Genomic DNA, 19,812 nt, shown 5'->3' with positions numbered 1-19,812 from the left:
TGGAGTAGTGGGTGGGCCTGGGTCCCACCCCTCACCACTGGGGAAGTGGCAGGACTGTTGGACAGAGATTTCCCAGCTCTGCCCTGGAAGGGGAAAAACACAGATAATGACCTAGCCGGAGGGCTGAGTTGAGAAAAGAATTCTGCGGTTCTGGGAGCTGAGAGAGGAGCCATAAGTGGGAGCAGAGACAGAGTGCCGGTGTGCAGACCATGAACATGGCCTTGAACTAATCCCCAGCATGACCAGAAGGAGGCAGCAGCCTGGCAATGAGGGCCGCACCCCATTACAAGGTTGACCATCTCATGGCAGAATACCAAAGTCTAGGACTCAGACACACCAACAATGCTGCCTTGTTGATGGAGAAATCAGAGAACCCTCTAAAAGCCTCCAAGATGCTGCCTACACTAAGGGGTTGAACATCTCATGGCAGAACAACTCATTCTAGAACTGAGAAATGAGCCACCAGAACTCCCAGTGCAGGTGGGATAGAGTACCGTGGCGAGCATTGAGGAGTTCATCTGTGTAGGCTGCCAGCAGAATTTAAACAGTTGCAGCAAACCGGACATTCTTCGATGAGTAAGTCTTGTCACCTCCTGCATGAGGTCCATGTCTTGCTTATGGATGCAAAAACATTTTTGCAGTAAGACAAAGTTCAGGATCTATCAGATCTGTGTACTACCAGTACAGCTACATGGGTCAGAAACCTGAACCCTCTTACAGATAGACTTGGAGAGGCTAGACATTTTCCATATGTACTGTCAGCACCAAATCCTGAACATAAAGTGTTTGGCCTTGCTTCGGTTGCTCATTTTATTCAAAAGCAGTGTTGCATGCTCTTCGGCCATGTTGCCAGGATGGACAAAAACACCCCAGCATGCCATGTTCTCAAAACTCTCAGGCAACCCATGAAGGGGTGTATGCCCTGACCCTACCTGGCACTGCTTGCAAGAGATTTGTGGATTTGCAGGATTCAGCCAGATCTGGGCACTTCGCTGCACAACATTTGGTGTGACCTGTGGTCACCCTGCATGGTGTAATGATCATTAGTAGACTAGGCATGTTGATGATACAGTATTTCAGTATCCTTATGAAGATGTCATATTTGAAAACTGGTATCCTGGAATCTCATAACCACAAAATTGTATTAAAATATAAATATTTTAAATAAATGCAACTTTCAAAAAGTAGAGAGTGTTGCAAGTTAACAGTCAACCAGGATGAGTAAAAGAGAAGCTTATTAGCCAAGACAAAAAGAAGGAGGCTGATTATATTATGAAGATCTAATGTGAATGGAATCTTGTTTTGTATCTTAAGCAGATAGTCTGTTTTGTCAGTACAGCTTGGAAGTGTGCCAATACTCCTCCCTTCACAACTCTTGTCTACAAAGGTTTTCTAAAGTCTGGCTAAATCCTGCAGCCTTAACTAAGGGAAGACTCCCACTAAAAGTTGCAGTAGATTTGCCTATGTCTGCAGAGTCTGGCTCATAGTATACATTTTAGAAGGCTGCTGTTGGAATAAGGATACTTGTAATCACACTTAAAAGGGAAAGGACATTGCTCTAATTAGGAAACAAGTGTGCAGTGGAAGTAATTTAGATACCAAATTACAAAGCAGATAAACCAAGCAAACATCTAAATTCTTTCCTTAAAACAGCTCTCCTGCTGACCAAGACACTAACACAACTTCTGTAGAACATGATGCAGCAGCTATCAGTATTCAATCCTTATACTGCAGTATCCTCCAGAGAACCCAACCAGGAATAGGACACCCATTGTGCTTGGTATTGTACCAACATGCACAATGACCCATTCCTTGCCCCAAAGTGTTTACAATCTATAAATTATAATCTGTAATTATAGTTAAGAGTGGATTTTTTTGCAACTCTATTACAAGTGGCAAAATTCTGAAAATCAAGATAATTACAAAACTAGTTCATCCTGATTTGTGGGGCTATTTTTAGGAGAAGCATCTGATGTGCTCTGAATTTTTTTATATTTACATTAAGTCCTCTGTGATTCCTCCACTGAAATGTGTGCATATGCTGAGTCCATGTGCTTGTCATAAGAATTAAATCCCTCTCAAGCTTGTTTACAGCTCAGTGCTTGTCATACTGCTCCCTTGAGCTTCATGGCTGGTTGGGATCCCCCCCCCACACCTCTGGCTCTGTGAAAGATTTAATTTCTTTTTTGTTTATGTGTGTACTTACACTTGCAGGTGCAGGAAAGAAAAAAACTGCTGTGCTCAGATGTTTGAAGCTGCAGTAGCATCCATACAGCTCAGATTAAGGAGAAAAATTGCATCAGATAAAACCGACACTTCTAGTACAGTATTCTACAGAGTATTTAATAAACCTATCATATTTCACTGACAATAAGACTCTTGAAATTAATTTTAGAGAGACCTGAATATTTTAAACAGTCACTGGTTTAACTCATTTATTGCTGATTTTGCAGACAGCTTTATGAAGTCTGAAGATGGCCCAGTTACATGTATCCCATTTTCAATGTTGCAAAATATTTTGCTGGAATAGTTACAGTCTCACACATCAGTATAGCTACTGCGTACCAAGCTGTCTTAGCTTATTACTGAATTAGTTGGACCTTAGGAAGCCTGATCCAGATTTCATCTAGCACTTTGAAAATTACACCATTTTCATAAAAAACTCTTGCTGGTCATATACCTCTGTGCTAATATTTGGAATCATTGCCTGAATTGCCAATACTGTAACTAATTGCACTACTGACGTCTTGATTGCACTACTGGTGTCTTGAATCACATTTTGTTAAAAGTATCTCTTCATTCGATAACTGCAGCAATACATGCTGCAATACATTTACCCTACCACACACTCAAGCGGACCATAAAACGTGCCAGCCATTAGCCAATCTAGCTTTCATAGGTGTCTTCTGTATTCATCTTGCTATATAGTAATGGTTTGTCTGTTTCACCTCCACAGCATGCTGTAGAGAAAGAAGTTTATTGCAACCACTAGCATGGCAGCTCAATACTTTGTTCAAGTTTAGTGTGAGGATTTGGAATCCTGCTTTAAAGAATATTAATAAATATACATATGTATTTCTAATTACTAGCCAGGTAAATCTATCAGCACAATTGTGTTCAGAACAATGTTCATTGTAATCTTCTTTGACTATCTTTACCCTTTGCCTTCTTTCAATGACCTATAAAATAGAGGGTCTCACAACTTTGTTGCTTAGGTGGACTGGGCTGGCAGGAGGGTCAGGAACACGCCCTCTATCCCTGAACCTATAGACATTTTACAGGATACTGCCATTAAACCTTTATTTGATTGGCAAGTTGTCTAAGCCACTTCTCTTTTTCTCATAGTTGTTTTATCAGTTTCATATGAACAAAAACGATGCTAGAGGCAAAGGGGTCTGAGCAGCAGCATTGTGACATCAGAGGTAACTCACTAACCTTAAACCCTAACTCTGCTGCTTGCCTTGGTCATCTCTCCCCTTGGCAGTGTCCATTTGGTGCTGCAGGTAGAAGAAGATCTCTGTCTAGAGCCCCAGTTGGGCTCTGTTTAGAGAACTAACACTGTTTTGACTGGGCAAAGATCAATGAAGAGCTCTCAGAGCTAATCTGCAGCAGTGGGTAAAGATCATTCTTAAAATATAGTTGGCAAATCCTACTCTGCCCAAATTCAGGACACTCTGCTGTCCCTCCTGCCAAATTTATTTTTTATTACTGACATCCCCAGGTCTGGGAAGGTGAAATGTCTGAATGGGGAGTGCACTATATGCCTCATCCATATTGTCCACTACTTCTCTGCCTTCCAACTGATTTGTGTGCACCAAGTGAGGATCTGCATCCTTCCCACAGAGTGTGCAGGCTTTTCAGGGTGGGAACTGTGCCTTCTTTTGTTTGTACAGCACTTAGAGTGTGTTGTAGGTTCTGTAAAGTGTGTGTCTTATATTCTCTCCACCAGCCTAGCAAAAGGAGGTCTTGATTTCTCTCATCTTCTGAACAGAAGCTTTTACATTACTGGCATGCCCTCAGTGTGCCCATTGTAGGTTCTAATTTTGCATGGTAAAGTGAGTGAAGCTGGAAGAGAAAAAAGTCAGCAGGTTTAAGAAAACACTTCTGTATTTTCTTAGGTATAAGTGGTCAGAATAGAACTTGATGTAACTGGCTCAGCAAAATGAGGCCTAAAACTCAGCTCTACAGCAGTTCTCTGTCTGCAGAAAAAGGCCCTGTCTTTGCCCTGAAAAGCTTGCATCCTTACCACAGCATGTGTAAGTTCTTGCTACACCCTCTGCTAACAAATTAATTGAAAGGAAGACACACCAGTGGAGCACAGGGGAGAAGCATACAGTGCACTCCACACCCAGGCATTTCATCCTTCCTGGCCTGCGGGTGGCAGTAATCGCATGAGGGACTGCAGAGTCTCCTCCATCTAGGCAGAATAGGCTTTGCGAACTAGATTTTAAGAGTCATCTTTTTCTGCTGCTATAGGATTAGCTCTGAGCAGGTGTTGGCTACACTCTCTCAGGTCAAATATCACCTGCAGCTTTCACTGCTGAAAAGTCAGGATGCATAGATATTGTGCAGGAGCTAATGCTTTTAGTAGGAGAGTTCCAATCCCAGACAGCAAAAATATACTAAAAAGCAGCAGTATTTTCACTGTACTGGTTCTGTATTCCACTCACGGTAAAACCCGTTTGCTGTTGCTGGGTATTGATCTTTTATTGCAATGAGGCAGCTTGACAATCCAATGGCACTTTTACAGTTTTCTTTGTCTCTCTGTACTTTCCCCTGAGGCAGAAGTCCAACCAATCCCAGCACCATATTAGAGAAACAGTGTCGGATTGTTAATGTGTGTGATTAAAATGTTTAGTGAATATGCGGTGTCTCTATTTTTTAGTAGTGATAAGCATGAGTTACAATTTTGTTGAAGAGATTTATCATAGCTGTTCCATTTTTTAAATTAATTTTTGGAGGGTCATTCAAATATACAAAAATAAAAAATGAAAGGAAATGTGTGATCAAGAAAATCTCATAAAGGTGTGATTGGACTGAAAGCTCTTGGGAGCAGGGGTCATGCCTTTTATTTGTCTGTAAAGTGTAATGCATGTGTGTGAAGCTGAATAAATAAAAATAAAAAATATACTAAAATATACAATTCTATTATGCTAGAGACAATGTTTATATTCGTATTGAGCTACTATATCATTTTTAATACAAATAGCAATAAAAAAGCCATACCTTACTGAATGCTTCCAAGATAACGTTATTGAATAGTGATTTTCTGCAGCTAAATAACTCATCAGCTTTGGTCACCTGCAGTCAGAAACAAAAGGAGACTCCCATTTTCATATAGCCTATTTTGTTTTCATTATAGCAAAGAATAACCTTTCCCATACAAAGAATTGAGTCTATATACTGTATGGGATCAGCTGTACCATAAAGGCCCAGCTCAGCATCAGGGGAACTGCACTGCCCCAACTAGAGATTTGTGATGCATTGTGTCGCAGGCAGGTAAAGTGTCTCCCAGGGAGCACAGATTCTTTGCCACAAACACAGGTTGCAGCACATGCTCTCTGAGCCTGCAGGCTATAGAGATGGGGCTCTGCCACCTCCTTGTTCCTCCCTGTTCTCTTTGGGGAGGATAGTGCTGCTAGCCAGCAGTGGCCTTTGATTAGTGAAATGTTTGGATATCATGGTGTGTCATAAATATAAAGGGAAGGGTAAACGCCTTTAAAATCCCTCCTGGCCAGAGGAAAAGCCCTTTCACCTGTAAAGGGTTAAAAAGCTAGGATAACCTCGCTGGCACTGACCAAAATGACCAATGAGGAGACAAGATACTTTCAAAGCTGGGGGGGGGGGAAACAAAGGGTCTGGGTCTATCGGGGTGATGCTTTTGCCAGGGACAGAACAGGAATGGAGTCTTAGAACTTAGTAAGTAATCTAGCTAGATGTGTGTTAGATTATGATTTCTTTAAATGGCTGAGAAAATAAGCTGTGCTGAATGGAATGGATATTCATGTTTTTGTGTCTTTTTGTAACTTAAGCTTTTGCCCAGAGAGATTCTCTCTGTTTTGAATCTGATTACCTGTGAGGTATTTACCAACCTGATTTTACAGATTCTTTTTACTTTTTCTTCTATTAAAATTCTTCTTTTAAGAAACTGAACGCTTTTTTCATTGTTCTTAAGATCCAAGGGCTTGGGTCTGCCGTCACCTATGCAAATTGGTGAGGATTTTTACCAAACCTTCCCCAGGAAGGGGGGTGCAAGGTTTTGGTGAGGATTTTGGGGGGGTAAAGACGTTTCCAAACGGCTCTTTCCTAATAAAAAACCCGGTTAGACGTTTGGTGGTGGCAGCGAAAGTCCAAGGGCAAAAGGGTAAAATAGTTTGTACCTTGGGGATGTTTTAACCTAAGCTGGTAAAAGTAAGCTTAGGAGGTTTTCATGCAGGTCTCCACATCTGTACCCTAGCGTTCAGAGTGGCGAAGGAACCTTGACATGGTGTCACACCCCGCCCTCAAGGGGTCCCCTGGAGAAGACAGATCAGAACTGTATATTGCTAACACAGTTGCAAGTATTGCAAGATATTTTGGGAAGGGTCAAAGGTGTGAATGAGTGTGAAATGGAGGATTCCTTTGCAGATTGCGAGAGGCCAGAGGGGGAAGACGGAAGAGTGCAGAGAATGGGTTAACGCCACACTCCTGCTACGCCTGAAGATAAGACGCTGACTCCAGCCAGCTCAAGGCCACAGCACACATCTGACTCTCAGCTGCTTGCCAAGAAAGAGGTGGGCCTGGAATCCACCGACCAGCCGTGAGAAAGGAAGATTCAACTGAACAACAGACCAGCAGAGCCAGCCTATAACCAGCGAGGCAAGTGAAGGCCAGCACGGAGGAAAACAAAGAGGACAACGGACTCTAGCCGGTGTGTTTTGGGAAAGTTGAGGAGACCACAGAGAGCCGATTTTGACTTGTACAAAGAGGATCAGGAGCAGAGGTCCCCTGAATGGAACACACCCAGAGGAGCCCAGGACTCAAAACCCTCTTGAGAGCTGGAGCAATCTGGAAATCACAGCGGACCCTGGACGACCTGTGCGCACAGGACAGAACTCCCGTCCACTCCTCCTTCTCTTCTTCTTACGTTACAGCCAGGCCTGGCCAGCCTCGGGTAGTGAGTGTGTGAGTATGAAAGTGGGTTGGGCATGGGGCACTAATGCTTTCTTCCTTCCTCTGAGTGACATGGGAAGCACTCAACACTCTCCACTGTTATTTTATTATTTTATCAATAGAGCTTTAAAACTTAGACACTTGGTGTGTTCAGTCATCTCCTCCCTTAGCGATCCTGTGGCCTCCGCCTGATCAGATTGGTAACAAATTGGTCACAATGGTGATGGCTTGGCAACCTTATAAAAATCTATGTATAGAACCTCTACTCTCAGGGGAGCACAAGGATTGCTGCTGAACCTTCCTCTTTTTCCACAGGAGCAAAAGTGGGCAACAGCCTCCTTGCTCTCTACTGTTTTTTTTTTCCCAAGGGGGGAGGCAAAGTACCATCTAGTATGTTTTACATTTTTATTATATTAACTCACACTATATACAATTAATTATATTAACACACACTATATGACTATACTATAAACAAATGCAAAATAGTGGTCACCCAAAAGTAGCCATTGTGGTTAAGTTTACAGTTGGATTCTCAGCAGCTGATTAAAGTTTGTGTGTGAGATACTATAAAATCAGATTCAACCACAGTTGGTGGACGGGCTCTCAAGGAATTAACCCAATATAATTTCATTCTTTGCTGCCCCTTGGAAACTGAAAATTCACTGAGCATGCTCCCTTTATACAACCACTTTCCCCATATAAAGGGTGGAACTTCCTACAGATCATTCTGGGAATTGTAGTTTCTCAGTCTTGATGACCAGAAATGTTCATAAGAAAATTAATGTTCAACACACTTGTAAAATTAAATTATCCTCACCTCACAGCAAAGTAAGGCTGTGGTACTGAGTGGCTGAGAATGAATTACCACTATCACAGGCAACAAAGGAGCAACACTGGGGCTGGTATTTTCACAGTACTCTCTACTTTCGAACATTTGAACGCTACAAAGTGGAACACTTGAGAGGGGAAAAAAAAAAAAGGGATTCATCATTTAAATCCGCTGAAATACATTGGACTGGGAGAGCTTTTTGGACAAAAAACTGTACATTCCTACTTTTAAGAAAATGCATTTTTCTTGTTTAAGAGGAACACTTATTTCAGTAACTTTGCTGTATTTCAAATGCAGATTACACCTACATTGTATTTTACACTACTTTTATTGTTCATACTTCTTTATACTGTAAATGTATATAACAAGATAACACATCAGTTTACTGGAAAGGCACTGATGATCACTATGAGTCACATCGACCAACCTCATGTTGATTTCAGCGAGGCTATTTGTAGAGTAAGATACTACTCAGCACAAGTAAAGGTATTAAGTCATTGCACCTAAGTGAATATTATTTCTATATCATCCTTGATGAGCATCACCCTCTAAAAAACCCTCAACATATAAAAAGGCAGCGACCCTGGGCTGAGGAGCCTATGAACCCAGCTAAATATTGCATGAGAGAAAATATAATTATATGGGGATGCAGGGAAAAAGATGGGGAAGTGTAATGAAAGCTGCTTTCTAGGGGCTGGATTTTTTCCTTCTGCAGAAGGAAAATGACACCTAATTAAAGACCATGAGATTGTCAATAATATTAATTTTCCAATATCCTTTCAAAGATGCAAAACCTGCAAACTTCTGGGGACTTTTGCATAGGGGGACTCCTGAGGAACACACTCACCTCCCTCCTAGATCACTGCCTAGAGACATGGAACAGATGTCCTTCCATGTGCCCTGTGGCCATCCCCATCCTCATCCTCCTGCCTGCACAATGTCAGGTGAGTTGTCATTGGCTCCTCCTCCTCAGCTGCATGTTCCAATTTTCTCTGCAGGAAGTTAGTGACTTTGAGGGGGAGTCAACACTGGACAGACAGTTTGTGTTGGTATTTTAATTTGCCCACTGGGAACATGCTGCCTATTTTGGCTCCACCCAGGTTCAGTCTCCTGCACACCTTAACACCTCACAACAATCTCCAGAGTCCCAACTTTTCATCAGACCCAAGGAGCAGATTCCAAGGGTAAGGGAGACATGGAAGAACTGCTGCTGACCCTTCCTCGTGCACTGCCCAATTCTGGGCTAATTTTTCTCCCTTCAGCCTGTGTAGGTGGAGACCATCCAAGGCAAGCAGACTAAAGGATATTTTGTGTTTAGGCACAGAAGTTACAAATTCAACCATACTACTGCAGTTTAATGGTGCAGGCAGAAATGGAAAAGTTGCTGGCAAATTTGCTGGCTGATGACTTCCTTTCTGGGACTGACCTCCCACTCAAACAAACCCACCCTGGATAGGATATTTCTAGGATTTCAGTGCTTTGGCTAGTGCAAGGAGCCTGGACAACCTCAGGAACCTTGAGATTCACTGAGAGTTTCTAGTAGAATTTTAGTATCTCTACAGCTTTGGAAGTGCTCATCTGAGCAGCAGTAGAAAGGATTAATAAAGCCCTGAAGCCTGAGTCATGGGTCTAGACTGCCTCTGATAACTGCCGGAAGGTTCTGGCCACAGCAGGGGAAAGGCGGCCAGGATCCAGAAAAGTTTCATCTTTTGTCATCTAAAAATATAGCCATAGTTGACAAGAACTGAGACAAAGTAGAGAAGCTCACTGGAGGGGACAAAAAATAAAAGCAACATAACAGGACTGCATTTCTTCTGAACAAGTTTCCTTGTCAGAAGGTAAATAACTTCACCCCTGCCAAACCAAAGTACAAGGAATAAGGCGAACATAAGTTTTGGTCAGCATTCTATGGCTAACACACAGGAGTGGCAGATGTCAGTGTTCTATACCTGGCTTTGACCCAGACTTCCTGTGTTCTCTTGACCTAAAATCCTCAGTCTACGTGTGTCTCAGTTCCCCCTTCTGCAAACTACTAATCTACTTCAGGGATGTTGTGAGCCTCAGCTCATTAATGGTTATGAAATGCCTTTGGATCAAAGGTGCTGTAGACATACAAATAGTGGTATTATTAATAAGCTCATGTGCACAGCATGCCTGAGTCTAAAAAGTGACCCGTGTACAATTTATCTACTTGTACACTGTTTATAATTCACGTTGATTCTTAAGCATGGTTCTATATTCTTTGTTCTATAAAGCCGACAGAATGGATCAAATTCATTTTTGGTTGAACTCCATTTCAAGTCAATGGAGTTACACCAGACATGCATTTGGTCCACTGTATTCAGCCACAGAGAGAGGCTGTGAATCTGCATCTTTATCTGTTTGAACTAGTGTCACAATAAATATATTAATCCTGAGCAAGAAGGAAGGGACTGAGAGTAACAATTACTGAAGTTGCAAAGCTTTAATCATCTTTTTATTTTAGCTGAATTTATTTGTACTGGGAAATTGAGGCTGTGCACTATTCTGGTCTTTTTTTAGTCTCAATGCAAGCCACAATAGTGGTGATATTTCAGGCTATTTTATTCAGTGTTCTTATAGCCTTATTGATCCCAGGATATTAGAGAGACAAAGTAGGTGAGATAATATTTCTTATGGACCAACATCTGTTGGTGAGAGCCACAAGCTTTTGAGAGCCCAGACTTGAAGAAGAGCTCTGTGTAAGCTTGAAAGCTTGTCTCTCTCACCAACAGAAGGTCCAATAAAAGATATTACCTCACCCATCTTGTCTCTCAGGCTATTTTATGACTTTAGTGGAATTAAAGCACATTAGATGAATACCAAATAATGTAGATATTACAGGTTGTACCAGTATAAAGCATATAGAATTCCAAATCCTGTTTTACAAGATCTGGGTAAATACACAACAGAGTTGAAAACATGGTGAAAGAGAAAAACTTTTAAGGCCAAAGGGATTGTTTCTTTTTTTCTCTTAACAGTAAAAATCAACATAAAAATCAACCTATGTGGGGGTTGTTTTGTGATTAAGTATATCCTGGCTAGCACCAACTGATCTTGCACCTGTTCTTGGGGGTTCACATTTTGTTGTTGTTTTTTTACAACGGTGCAGAAGAATAAAAACAAGTCTGCCAGTCCTTCAGAAGTCAGCAGAAGGCTAGAATTTTGCTGCTCTGCGCTATGGGATTCCTTGCAAGTTTCTCCTAACATAACCCGTGAGATTCACTGCTGTCTTTACAAATGTTACCGCAGTCACAGTCAATGAGGTGCAATTGAAGCGGGTTGGTAAGTGGCTCCCCAGACAACTGTTTAGAGGAGTCAAATGAATAAGGCCTTGTCTACACAAAGACTTTGTATCAGTATCACTATGTCAACTAGAGGTGTGTTTTTTTACCAAAATAGTAATACACACACAATCCCTAGCATGATTATAGTTATACCTGTATAAAAATGCTCATACTGGTATAGCTTATACCCATATGGGAAGGGAAATAGACGATGCCACTGTGAACACTTTTATACCCTTGTAACTGCACCCACTAGGAGGATTGTACATTTAAGACAAGAGTTTAGTATCAGGAGTTCAGGATTCAGTCATACAATGGTCGATCTTAAAGCTGGCTTAGCCTGCTGTATCACTGGACAAGCTATTTTTCTGTACAATAGTTTGAATAGTTTCCTGTAATATCAAAGAAAGGGAGAACCCAGGCTGTATACACAGACTGCAAATGAGAGAGAAACTCCCAACAGATTCTTGATTATATCAGTATCCAAGCAAATTCAATTTTCTGATCGGCTAGTGAAAAGCAGATTTAAAATGTTACAATATTGGGTGCTCTTCTCAGCTTTACACTGTATGACTATCCCCCTAAATCTGGATTTAGGGTGTGACAGACCAACTCCTCCACTTGTGCATTGGTCTCAGCATAATGGTACATTAGAAACTTTCCTACAGCTTTGGCAGCATATCAGATGTACCATGACCTCAGGGGCAAATGATGTGCACACTTCAAATGCTATGCTGTCTAGTGTCAGGACTGAGCACCTTCAGCTGAGCCTGAGGACTAGCCAGGCCAGCCTCCAAGCTTTACAGAACCCAACACAGTGGTAACTTAGCTGTTTCACTCTGGGCGGTTATAGGAATAAATCAATGGAAACACAGCACATCCATCTATAAATGATTGATACAAGCAAGTGTCCTCTTTACTAAAACTACTGTTTATTAGATATTAAACATACATACATACATACACACACACACACACACACACAAAATATAGGTTTAGGACATCCCAGATATAGTTACCCACAGTCTGAGATCATTTAGAGTGATCACCAGCCAGGCTTCCAGGGGCCCCCTTTCCCATCCAGCTAAAGTGGAGTTTAGAGGTCAGCTCCTTGCCCAAAGAAAAGCTCCCTCGGACTGCTCCGAGGTATTTACTTTGACCTAATTTTTATAGCTAACTCTAACAAAGCACATAACCTATAACCACTCCTAGTGGGTCAGCATAATAACCTCTACTGAGTCACCAATTTTTCTAATTTCAACAAACTACTCATTATTTTAAAACATTTCTAGTATTTTTAGCCATAACAACATATCCATATGGCTATGGATAGTCATGCGGAAGGAATCATGGCTCCACTCCTCTGGTTTCCCCAGGGAGGTACAAAATACCAACGAAGACCCTCCTTTCAATGAATCCCATGTCTTTAACCAGAAAACAGACAATACCCAAGGAATGCAGAGTGGTTCTGGAATCCTTGAGTATGTGGAGGAAATTTATACACCTGCACCGAAGTGTAGATTCCACCATCCGCTACACAACGTTACAGGACCACCCAGTTCTTCCATCAGAGGTCCTACAAACTGCTGTGGAAGAGACAGAGGACTCTCAGATCACACATTCCGGGACTGCCTTCCCAGATTTCCTCCTTCCAGATGCAACCCCCACAGAAAAGATATTTCTGAAGAACTCTAGGGAGCTGTCAACCACATTGCCTCCTGCCATACAACCACCTCCTTTTGGGGGTCATCTAGCACTCAGAGTGCAATAACAATGGACAAATGGGTGCTAAATGTCATCTACTATAGCTGTATGACCGAATTCAGTACACTACCTCAGCCACAGACTCGCCTGCGATTCCTTTTCAGGAACCACTCTCATGACAGCATCCTCTCCAAAAAGGTGAGCTCCTTGCTGCAAAGAGGAGCTATACAGCGTTTTCCTTCAGAATATCAAGGGATGGGATTCTATTTAACCTATTTCCTGATAGCCAAGGAGAAGGGCGGGGGAGACCGATTCTGGACCTCCATCTTCTCAAATCAATTCAGACACAAGGTCAAAGTCTTATATGGTCACACTAGCATCGATCATCCCCTCATTAGAAAAAGGCATGTAGTTTATGTCTCTTCATTTGCAGGATGACTACTTTCATCCAGCCCACAGATTTCTGAGGTTTATGGTTGGCTCACACCATTTCAAATATAGAGTTCTTTCCTTTGGACTCACCACTGCTCCCTGAGTTTTTATCTTGGTTTTTGCCATTGTGGCAGCCTACATCATGCATTATCGGCTCCTCATTGTCTCATATCTCGACGACTGTTTCCTGGCAGCATGATCCAGGTGCAAGGCCCAAGTTTCAACCTCCATGTTGCTTGTCCTCCTTTCTTCCCTTGGAGTCAGTATCAATGTCAAAAAATCAACCCTAAACCCCACACAATGCCTAGATTTTATAAGGGCCACCATCAACTCAGTCACAGCACGAGCCTACCTATTACGGGACAGGTCCCAGACTCTGCAAGGACTCATAACTCGCATAGTCAACAATCCCTTGGTCCTGGCCAGGACTTGCCTATCCCTCCTGGGCCACATGGCTTCATGGCTTTGCTGCCTCCAGATGTGGTTATAGATGGTTTACTCACTCCCGCATCACATCAGGGACCTCATGCTGACCGTCCCCACCAAGATAATCTCATCTCTCCAAAAGTGGAGGGAACCACGTAAGGTCTGCTTCCTAGAAAAGACTATTATTACCAACACCTCCCTCCTGGGCTGGGCAGCACATATGGGCAAACATGGCACAGGAAACATGGATTCTTCAAGAGTCCAGAATGCACAAAAACATTTTGGAGCTCTGAGCTGTAAGGAAGGCATGTCAGGCCTTTCTCCCACTAATCCACACCCATCATATTCTCATTGTTTCAGACAAAACCACGACTGCTTGCTACATCAACGAACAGGGGGGCACAAAGTTGACAGTTCTGTGCTCAGAAGCAGTCACTCTTTAGAACTGGTGCACTGCCCACCAAATTATCTTATCTGCAGCTTATCTCACAGGGACATTGAACATGATTGCAGACTCAGAAGGTAGTTTGTGATTGACCATGAGTGGGAACTCCACAGCACTGTAGTACAGGACATCATTGACAAATGGGGAACTCCGACCAGAGACCTCTTTGTATCTCCAGTGAACAGAAAATGCATCACATATTGGTCCAGAGGAGGTCTAGGGCACCAGTGTCGGGAATGTTCTCATCCTTCCTTGGTCGGAATAACTCAACTATGCCTTTCCTCCTCTACCGCTACTACCACGAGTACTTCACAAGATCAGATGAAACAAAGCGACAGTCATTCTGATCACCCCCTACTGGCCCAGACAGTTTTGATTTCCCTGCCTCCTTCATATTTCTGCCCATTTCCACTCTCCCTGACCTCCTGACGCAGCACAATGGCCATCCAAAATCATAGGTGCATCACCTCAGAATGTAGTATTTGGATGGGCATCTTCTCTAGAATGGGCACATTCATCAGATGTGCAAAACATCTTCTCCATCACCAGGAAGGAATCCACTATGCTTTGTTACCAAGCCAAGTAGAAACGCTTCACCTCCTGGGAAGAGCGCAAGGAACCTTCCCCAGAAGCAGTGGGGGATTCCCTTCCTTCTGGACTACTTCCTGTTCTTGAAGTCATCGGGTCTTGCCCTCAGCTCTCTCAAGGTCCACCTACTGGTAATTAGCACCTTTCACTTTGTCTTTACCCACCCACTGAAGGGCCTCATCAGAACCTTCCCACATGTACAACCCATCACTCCTCAGTGGGACGTCAATGTGGTTCTATTTGTACTTACAAAGCCATCATTTAAACCCCTGGCATCATGTTTTATGTCCCTCCTTTCTATGAAGGTCACCTTCCTTGTTTCTATTACTTCAATGAGATAATGAACTTGGGGCCATGATGGCTGACCCTCCTTTCATGACTTTCCATAAAGATAAAGTCTCCCTATGCTTGCATCCCAAATTTTTGCCAAAGGCCATCTCCCATTTTAACGTTAATCCATTCACTTACCTGCTTTCTTCCCAAAAGCCACCCACCTCTGAAGAGGAACGGTGACTCCACTCTCTTGATGTCCATCAGGTGTTGGCCTTCCACCTGCAGAGGACACGACTGATTGGGAGGTCTCCTAGACGGTTTGTTGCAATAGCTGAAAGAGTTAAGGGGCAGGTCATTTCTACATAACAGTTCTCCAAGTGGATTTTGGGGTGCATTACAATCTGCTATCAGTTATCTGGCCTCTTGCCACCCTCTGGGGTACAGACCCATTCCACAAGAGCCCAAGTTTCAACCATGGTCTCCCTCCATGGATTTACTGCTTTGGGATATCTGTAAAGCGGTCATGTGGAGTTCAGTATACACCTTTGCTATGTATTACGCCTTGGTGCAAGACTTGGTGGTGGATGCCTCCTTTGGTGAGTCTGTCCTTCCATTTTCACCCTTGTTCAACCCTTCTATTTTCATCCTCACACCCTCCCCCAACTTAGGTCCTGCTTGTTAATCACCCTCAGTGGAATACAAAAGGGACCCATCACTCAAAGAAGAAGAAGAGGTTACTTACCTATAACTGGAGGTTCTTTGAGATGTGTGGTCCTTATCTGTATTCCATCTCCCATCTTCCTTCACTGCAAATCCAACAGATCTGTAGCAGAGGGGGAGAAAGAACTGGAGAGGTGGTCATTCCACCCCACCCTTTTTCACCTTGGACAAAACCATGAGGCAAGTCAGGATGTACGTGTGGACCCACGGACACTATTTTTGAATTCTCCAGATCTGGACGCTAAGAACGAATAGCTCGCCTTTAAACTCTGCTGTTGTGCCAAATATTAGCCCACAGACCTTAGTGGATTAAAGACCATTGAAACATTTGAACTTTTGAACTCCAGTTTAAATAGTATTTAAATTTAGCAGTTTTATTCAAGAAAAATGAATAACAGTAATTCATTATCTCTGAGGTGGGTTGACAGAGTGTCAAATAACCCAGTAGTCGGCAGTTAAAGTTCATCTCACTTTATTATCATGAAAGAGCAAAGACGCAGATATGAAAGAGCTTCTCTGATTCCAGTACCCAAGCCTGCCCAGAAAGACTGGCCTTTATCATCTTGAGAGAGTGCACAGTATGTCTCACCTCTGAAAGGAAATAGAGTGAAAGTCACCTGAAAGGAAAGGGAATACTTTCTCTCCAGCATAAGCACCTAGGGATTTTCAGAGGATCCTAGGGCAGTTGGAGCCCTTTAGGCACCAACCTCCCTTCAGCTTCTGATATTCCCAAGCCAGATCTATAAAAATGCAAATTGCTCTATTCCAGAGACTACATTTAGTGCATGAACTAGAAGTACAGGATCACTTTACCGCATACTGTACACCAAATGTTACCAAAACCTTCTCCATTCGCATGATTCCATCGCTTCAGTTAGAAAATCTGTTAGAAAGCATGGATTTGCCGTTTGTTTCTCTGTCCACTTTACCACTAGCTCCCCAACCAACAACTTAAATTGATTATACACCCAGAGCCAAGGTATGATGTATGCATTTAAATACATTCTGAGATTATAAGCATATGCAGAGGAGAAAAGCCAGCAGAAGAAAGAACATCTAACAAATATATTTACAAACATATTAAAGGCCCAGGGTGAGATTATGTGCTATGCCTCTCAGAGCTGCAGCATACAACTTGCAGCTCAGGGAAGAGAGGTAAGTTAGACAGCCTTCCTTTGCAGCCTTCCAATCTTGGGCTGTTCCAGGGGGTTGAAACGCACCCCACCTCAATGGAGTGTCTAAATTACAGCAGACTCCCAGAATTGCCCATAGTGGAAAATCTCTTCAGTGCTGTGTGCGGCAGCTCTATCCCCAATACACCCTTCCTGCCCCCAGCCTCACTTCCTATGCCAGGGTTCCCTGACGGCAGCCTTATGGCTGTCTTCATCAATTTCTATGCCAGAAGAAAATCCTCCTCCAGCTAGAACTAGGGCTGTTAAAGCCCATTTTACCACATTTAAAGAGGCCGGAGTATACACAAACTGGGCAAAACTTTATTTTCATACTATACAAGAAGCCCAATTTATATAAATTTCAACTCACATTTGTAGTCACAAAATATTACCCGAGTCTTAGCTGTTTTAGATCCAAATATTAACAAGACTCCGACAGATAAGTTCTGCTGTCAGTTACACCAATGCAAATCCAAAGTAACTCTGATGCTTTAATTTTTGAAGTAACAAGCATTGCAGAACAAGTAGGTGATAACAAAAGAAACCTAGATCATAGCAATAATTCAAAAAATATTCTGGAGTAATAGAAGAAGTCCCAATTAAATAGCGATCAATGGATACAATCAATACTTTTATGTGCTGATTTTCCAAAAAGAATGTGATTAGAACATTCCTGGATGGATTCTATCATAATTTCTACTGGTATAAATCCAAAATAATTATTGCAATTAATGTTAAACTCCATACAAAATAAAATAGAACCAAGATCATTTGTACTTGACCTCTAAAAGGAATATATACATGTATTCACTAAAAGTTGTAGACTATTGTTCAAATACACTCGTGATTCATTCTTAAAAATGTCCAAGAGACCAATTAACTGAACGTAGCCAAAGATATTGTCTAAAGCCAAAGCAATACAGTATGAAAAGGAGACAAACATACCCTCCTTCCATGAAGCAATATTTATCTCACAGCATGTTCACCTTATAGAGAAGAAGGTGTGCTTCAAAGATACACATTTCAGTTAGTAATATTTGTAGTATGATTTTACAAGTTGCAAAATTCTTTACACATCACTTGAAGTGTAAGTTTAACCCACTTGTTTGCGCCAGGTTGTTCGTGGCACCTCCTTTTGCTTTTCCATATCTCATTTTGAATATTATATTCAAAGTGTTGATGAGACATGAAAGTTTTCCCTAACTATACTTGGTACAAAATATTCATGCATCTTTGCTTTGAAACGTTTCCTATTTTCTAATTCCAAAGCTGACTTCAGCTTTTCAGAGTTGTGGGATACTTGACATGGGTGAACAGAATTGTGGGGAGAGCATAAATTCCCAACACACAACATTTATATATATCAAAGTAAAATGTATATTATATTAATACTGGGCACCTATACTATGTCTAACATATGTGTATTGGATAACACATGGACAGTTTAAAGGAATAGGAACAAGAATCACCTGATCTGCTTGAAGTGATCAGCACCATTCAGAGTCCAGTAGTTCAAAATTGAACATTTTGAAAGAAATGTACATTGCTCTATATAAGAAGTAGTGAATGATGGAAAATAACCCAGAAATCTGCATCCATTTTTTGAGACATGGAATTGTACTCCTCTTCATTTCCTGAAGACATTTGTACACCTAATCATAATGAAAAAAGTTATATTGTTACATAATATCTAAAGAGTTACTGAAAATTTAGACAGATCTCAGGAATAGCAGCCAAATTATCATTTTTTGAGAAAATAATATTTCTAATCCACAGGTTTTTGAAAAAACTTTCTTTTAATAAATACTTAATTTAATTTTAAAATCTTTGAAGTATGTATGAGAGATTAAATAATATCCACAGTTTATACCTTTGCATACCCATTCATTCGATGTCAAGTATTTCTTCCCCAATTTTAAAGCAAGGATTGCATGAAATTTTTTTTTGAAGGAATTCAGAATTTTGTAAATTCACTAGTGAAGTCAGCATTCTTTTGCTTCTACGAGACTTAAGTTGAGGACTTTTTAGAGCTGGAGAATGAAAAAAAAGTGAATTTTCTTTATCTTGTAAAGTAAAGCTTCCTGTTTTCCTATAAATATACACAAAATGCTTGGCAGTGGTGGTAGCACACTTAAGGAGAAAGGACATTCATGTCTACCCATATCTAGACAATCGTCTGTTCAGAGGCAGTTCCCAGCAGGAGACTGCAACAACCCTAGAGTACATCCTCTCCATGTTCTCCCAACTAGGTCTTCTTGCGAACTATGAGAAATCACCTCTGCCAGGAAGCCACCACGCTATAGACATATCAACACAGGAGCAGCAGCAATCACTATGAATACCTGCAAGGGACAAAACTGAAGTTTATACTAAAGGAACCTATGATATCAAAACCAGTTCAGACCTGAAACTTAGATACCCCTTTTGTACACCTACGCTATCTATAGCAGCCTGCATTAGATGAATTTTGTGAATACTTATAATGCTGTAGAGTGTCCAAATGGAGCATCTTGCATTGGTAATGCTTGGGCCCACCTTGAAGAATCTTCTATTTAACTCACCCACAACAACAAATGTCAGGGAGCAAGAAATAAACCCCCTTCTAACTCTCCTTCAGCTTTCTCCACTGAACTGCAGGTTAGTATGCTTCCTTGAAGTTCCTACTGAAAACCTACGACAAACATTTATGTAAATTATAGCCACTATCTTACATCTTCAGTTCTGCTAGGGGAAATTTAAAATTTAGAGTTTCAGAATTGGTGTTGG

The 19,812-nt window shown here is 41.7% G+C and overlaps 1 protein-coding gene across 1 annotated transcript in view; it reads right to left on the bottom strand.

Annotated features, from left to right (window-relative positions):
• Positions 1–5,226: 5,226 nt before the first annotated feature.
• Positions 5,227–19,812, bottom strand: part of ZNF280D (zinc finger protein 280D) — a 124,776-nt gene continuing 110,190 nt past the window's right edge. Inside the window, exons 20-22 of the transcript XR_006274927.1 lie at positions 15,897–18,698; positions 15,350–15,485; positions 5,227–5,301 (exon numbers count right to left, since the gene is read on the bottom strand). The gene's annotated coding sequence lies outside the window, so the exon portion shown is untranslated. The remainder of the gene's footprint in view (positions 5,302–15,349; positions 15,486–15,896; positions 18,699–19,812) is intronic.

The sequence above is a fragment of the Dermochelys coriacea genome, chromosome 10 (assembly GCF_009764565.3).
Source record: "Dermochelys coriacea isolate rDerCor1 chromosome 10, rDerCor1.pri.v4, whole genome shotgun sequence".
Classification (NCBI taxonomy): Eukaryota; Metazoa; Chordata; order Testudines; family Dermochelyidae; genus Dermochelys; species Dermochelys coriacea.
Note: the sequence above shows the minus strand (reverse complement) of the source record. Positions and strands in the feature narration are given on the sequence as shown.